The sequence below is a fragment of the Mastomys coucha genome, unplaced genomic scaffold (genome assembly GCF_008632895.1).
Source record: "Mastomys coucha isolate ucsf_1 unplaced genomic scaffold, UCSF_Mcou_1 pScaffold3, whole genome shotgun sequence".
Taxonomy (NCBI): domain Eukaryota; kingdom Metazoa; phylum Chordata; class Mammalia; order Rodentia; family Muridae; genus Mastomys; species Mastomys coucha.
Window position 1 is genome coordinate 194,479 of NW_022196909.1, and position 5,468 is coordinate 199,946.

The following is a 5,468-nucleotide window of genomic DNA, read 5'->3' on the forward strand; positions in this document are numbered from 1 at the left end:
AAGCAAAGGCAATGATTAAGAATCAGAAGAGCTCTTTTCATCCTTGGAGCCTGAAGAAAGATATGATTGGAAACAATGCAAGGGTACTGCCATTTTAACATTTACAAACCGCTGTGAAGATCACCGGAGCATTGATTTAAACCAGCGCTTTATGCTCTGTGTCTTAACATTTTGTCACAATACAGGTTGTAGTGCTCACTTTACAGGGCAAGAGAGAGAAAGCAAGCCAGTGAGTGGCATTGCTTTCCAGTTAGAAAGCCTCGGGCGAGCTTCCGGCTGTCAGGAGGACACGCTCCATATGTCCTACTCTGGCACGGAGTGTCTACGACGTCCAATGTCTATGCTCTCCCTCATCTCAGGCACCTGGTTTCCAGCACCAATCATCCCGTAGACTTCACGTTCTTCTTCAACACCACAGTGTTCTGTTTGCGTTCTTGCTAATGTGGATGGCGTCTGTTCTTCACCTGGTAAGTTACCCTTCCCTTTGACATGTGGCCCAGGCCACGCCTTCAGGCAGGTCATCTTTGAACTCCCAGTCAGCGATGCCTTCTTGGCTCTCAAGCCATTTACCAATGAGTGACAGGCCGGTAGCTCACTGTGACCTTTTCACCCTTCTGCCTTGGGCTTTGCCTTTTATTTTCCTGGCTTGCAGAGCTTAGGCCTCTTCTCCCTGATCCTCTGATGTCTCAGCAGTGGGAGGTCTTCCTGTCTAGAGCCCTCATGCTGGAAGTGTGTGGTTGACCTTTATCTGCTTGTAGTGCCAGGGAGCCCACACTTACAGTATCGGTAAGAATTAAAATGGGATCCTCTAAGGGACGGGATATATGTCAAAATAGAGACAGTTCAGGTTTTTTATTCTTTTCATGATGAGCTAGGGGGTGCTGATGTCAACATATTTAGGAAAAAATACTATTCAAATATTATTATTATTATTATTATTATTATTATTATTATTAGACTATTTTGAGGATTCAACCTAGAGTTACCTCAACAAATGTTAGAAAAATAAAGCAGAAAATCTTTGGAGACCTAACCCTGCCTTGAAGAGGGGAGGCTGGACAAGATCTTCTATGACACCTTTCAATTCTAGCATTCTGCAAGACAATTCCAGCTCACTAAAGGGAAAAATCATAAAAGAATGAAACCCTGTTCTTTACATCAACAGAGGTATTCCTGGAGTTAACTTAAAGGACTCAGCACAGGCGCACAAGACAGGTACCCAAAGACATACACCAATAAGAGGAAGCTGAAAAGCTGACCTGTGGAAACTGACGAGGAAGGGAGAATGTAGAGTGTCAAACTGCAGTTGGATAGGCCACGCATTCTGCTGCGCTGTGGGTGGCTCAAGTTAATAATATCTCACGTATATTTCTAAAATGCTAGAGGAGGGGACTAGGTGCTCCCAACTCAAAGAAACAATAAATGTCTCAGATACTGAAAATGATGATTGGTTAGATAGCACTATTACACAGTGTGTACATGTACAGCAAGAGCACGCCATGCCCTATACAAATGTGCAACTATCATGAGTCAGTTAAAAAGATGAAATTTAAGAAGGATCCAGGAAAGGCCTTGGGCAGCAAAAACAAAAACCAAAAATACCTGAACCTGCAAGAAGTAGAAAAAATTCAAAGGAAAACTCTAAAAATTAAATATAACAAAAGAAAAAGTTAGCAAATCAAACCAAATTGTGGCCACACTTTTCCTGATGTATAATGCTGTGTTTACCAAAACGAAGTGAATGACAGATGTTTAGCTGTCTGCATGGTGTGCTGAATATGAAAACTCATGGCCTGTTGCATCTCCACACCTTCCACTAAGAGCCCAGTCAAATCTTGTCTTCCTGGGAGATAGGTAGATAGGCTTCATGATATAATATTAGCCAATTAAAAGCATTGTATTTTTATAATGATTCCATTCAGCTCAACCACTTGAAAAAACCACATACATTTATGATTTAAGGGCAATATCTACAGGATAATATGTATTAAATTAAGATAATGGAGAGATAATGGAGACAGATCAGACATTAGCTTGTATTTATGGAGGTCAAAGTGAGTCTTAATTGAATGCAAAAAAAAAAAAAAGGAAGTATATTTTAAGCTGGCGGTATTTCATTTTATACTTCCCCCAGGCAGTGCTGTGGAGTTCTAAATTATGGCACATAGTAGCACTAACTTCTAATCATGAAAACTCCCTTAGAGTATTTTTAATAAAGATATAATCTATTTTGTCCAAAAAGTTATATGTTGTTTTCCCACCATTAAAAATTTAGAGTGTTGAAGTATTGAGTTCACATTTCCCATATAACTATATATAGCTCGATATTTTAACTGGTTATTATTTGGTATTTTGTGCACTCCAAATAATTAAAGTCCAAGTGCTGGAGCTTATTTTGAGGCTCGTACCATGATCTGTAGCCATTGCGGGCTGTGTGTCTCTGAACCTGTCTCCCTGTTTGTAACAAGGAGCTATAGGGAGCAGTCCTTGAGCCCCACCAGCCCTTAGTAAATTAGTGCTATTACCATTGTCACCCAGAGTGCTTAAATAATCATGATACAAATCTGAACTGAGTGAATCTTTTCTGATTTTAGCCTATTTTTGTAAAAATAAGCCTAGCGTATGGACTCCATAAACGATTTTTTAAAAACATTTTGCCGAGTTATCAAATATTCTTTTATTTATTACTATTTCCTCTGGCATCTAAATTAATTTTTAGAAATAAGAAATGACTTCTCAGTAGTGAGTTTACAAAGATCCTCTCACTAGAGGAATAGGCTTCTTAAACCCATGGGCAACACAGAAATGCCACTTAGCTGCAGAAACACACACGTGGTAACTTCTTGCCACAGGCCTGTTCAGGAAAGGTGAGCTCTCGTAGGTGTGGCTGAAAGGCCAGCTGAACAACCAACCCTGCCTACCACATGGCTTCCCACATCTCCATACCCACAGAGCATTGTTCCGTGGTCTCCAGGAGTCTGGGGCACTGGCTGGTCCTGTTTTTGGGATTGCACAAGTCTTGAACCCCAGAGGTATTTGCCCTTGCAGCAGCTGGCATTTGGCAGCCATGGGTGGATTATCCATGGCTTCCAACACGTCACATGGATCATATGTTATTTTAGATTGTGCTTTGGCACCTGGGCATTCTTGTCCACTCAGCAGCAGCCCACGTGTGACAGCATTGCAGCATCTGCCTGTGCCCTTGTTAACATCCGTCTTTCACTTACACAATGTCATGTAGGATTTCAGGGTTTGCCCTGTGGCTCAGAGATGATCATGTAGAAACAGCTTCAGGATTTAATTGGATACTTCTTGGGGTCACTCTGTGGCTGGTTGATGTTTATTACAAGAAATTCAGTGTATAGTTGATTCAGCCATTCTAACAAAAATTTGAATCTTAAACAAGAACTATGTATTCCTGAGTTCTAGAAACTGCAAAGCTCAGGATAAAGGAAATGGCAGCTTTGGAGCCAGTGTGATGGTTCCTAAGTGGATCTCTCCACTGTCAACTCTCATAGAAGAGACAAGGGACCTGTCTGCGGTCTTTCTTTTTTTTTTTTTTTAATTTATTTATTATATGTAAGTACACTGTAGCTGTCTTCAGATGCACCAGAAGAGGGTGTCAGAACTCATTATGGGTGGTTGTGAACCATGTGGTTGCTGGGATTTGAACTCGTGACCTTCTGAAGAGCAGTCGGTGCTCTTACCCGCTGAGCCATCTCACCAGCCCTCTGTGGTCTCTTTTAAGACTGCTAACTTCTACACAAGAGGACTGATCCACTCTCAGGACTTTATCATCTTCCCAAAGCACCATTCCGTAGCACTATGACACTGAGGGTGCAGCCCCAATATAGGAATTTGGGTGTGAGGCACACTTAGTTTATAGCAAGACTGATGCTAAAATTTTCTGAGACTATGCTCTTCGACAGTCCATGCACTCAGTGGATCCTTTATCATGTCATCCCACATTGGTTGAATAAAAAGTGTAATGCTGTCCAGGTACTGTGTAAGAACCCCCATTCCTTCTCTGAGGGACCGCTGTCTCTTACAAGACAGATACTGTTATGGTCTCTTTGAACAGTGATGAAATCTCAATAACCTGAGCCTGCGGAGTCCACAGGGTGGGAGCAGAAATTTAATACCTTCTAGCTGTCTTCCTACCCACACATATATGTGGGTCATTGTATGTGCAGACAGACAGACAGACAGATGGAATTATAAAAGATTTCTATGAGTTTCCTAAGTGAGCCACACAAGGGCAATTATCAATTTTAATTTGATCGTTCGGTGAAAACTGCAACTTTGATTTTAAAAATTCTACAAGAATTCTCAGCTGGGCAGTGGGGCACACACCTTTAATCCTAGCTGGATTAAAGTGGGAGGGAGAGGCTGGTGCATCTCTGAGTTAAGGCTAGCCTGGTCTAAATTCCAGGACAGCCAGTGTTCCACAGAAAAACTCTGTCTTGGAAAAAAAGAGGTTCTCAGAATTCCAATAAATGATGTGAGTTTATTCTTCTGTCAGTAAGATATATTCCTCAGAGTGTGGTGTGGTGAAGGTCCTAACTCTGAACCAAGAGTGGTGAGCAACAGAGACTGAAAGGTAGCAGAGAGAACACAAGATGTCCCTCTTCACAAAAACTTATTTCTTATATCCTACTATTCTGATTTCTTTGGAAGAAAACCAAGGTGCCCAAGGCGTTTCAAACTTTTGTTAAGAAAATGCTCCCTATAAGCTAAACTACCACTCACTGTTTAATTTGGAATGCACCAGGCTTGGCTGCAATGTTTTTGGAATCTCTTGCATCAAGCCAAGATACCTTGATTCAAAACCTCAAGAGCCCATTCCAAATCATGAGTGCTTTCATTTTGGGCCTTACCACTGAAAACACTGGGATGTCAATCACAGAGACAACCCCTCCTCATGCCCCGCCCATCTCTGAAGGAATGCTGGGGAACGGCAGTCTTGTTATCTATACTCCTTCATTTATTTTTACTTTATGAGTATGTGTACCAGGTGCCCACAGAAGCCAGATGGGGAAGCTGGATCTCCCAGAACTGGTGTTGAGACTGTTGTGAACCTTCTGACTGCTGAGAACTGAATCTGGGTCCTCTACAAGAGCACCAAGTGAGTGTTCTTAACCACTGAGCCATCTTTCAGCCCTTGTATTGTTTCTTTTTAAAATTAGCCTGGTCTATCTCTCCATTTCCAGGGTCTTTTTCCTTTGCTCTCCACTACCCACCCAACACTCCAGCCATGCTGATCTGAGTTTAATCTCTGGAAAAGGAGGCCTGAGAAGAAATAACAGGACAATCTGGGCAAAGGGTTAGAGGATGGCCAGGTAAGTGAAGCATAAACTCACAGGAAGTTGTATTCTTATATGACAGACATCATGACTGATCTTGATTCACCCCTTGTCTGGGCACCACTCCACACATGCACATACGCCTTCAGTCACATGCTTTGCCTC

General features: G+C 42.0%; 1 long non-coding RNA gene across 1 annotated transcript; it reads left to right on the plus strand.

The window, feature by feature from the left end:
- The first annotated feature begins 218 nt into the window (after positions 1-218).
- LOC116074904 lies at positions 219-5,468 on the plus strand. Its single transcript, XR_004112337.1, has 3 exons — positions 219-467; positions 5,015-5,125; positions 5,211-5,468. It is a non-coding gene; the product is annotated as an uncharacterized LOC116074904 (long non-coding RNA).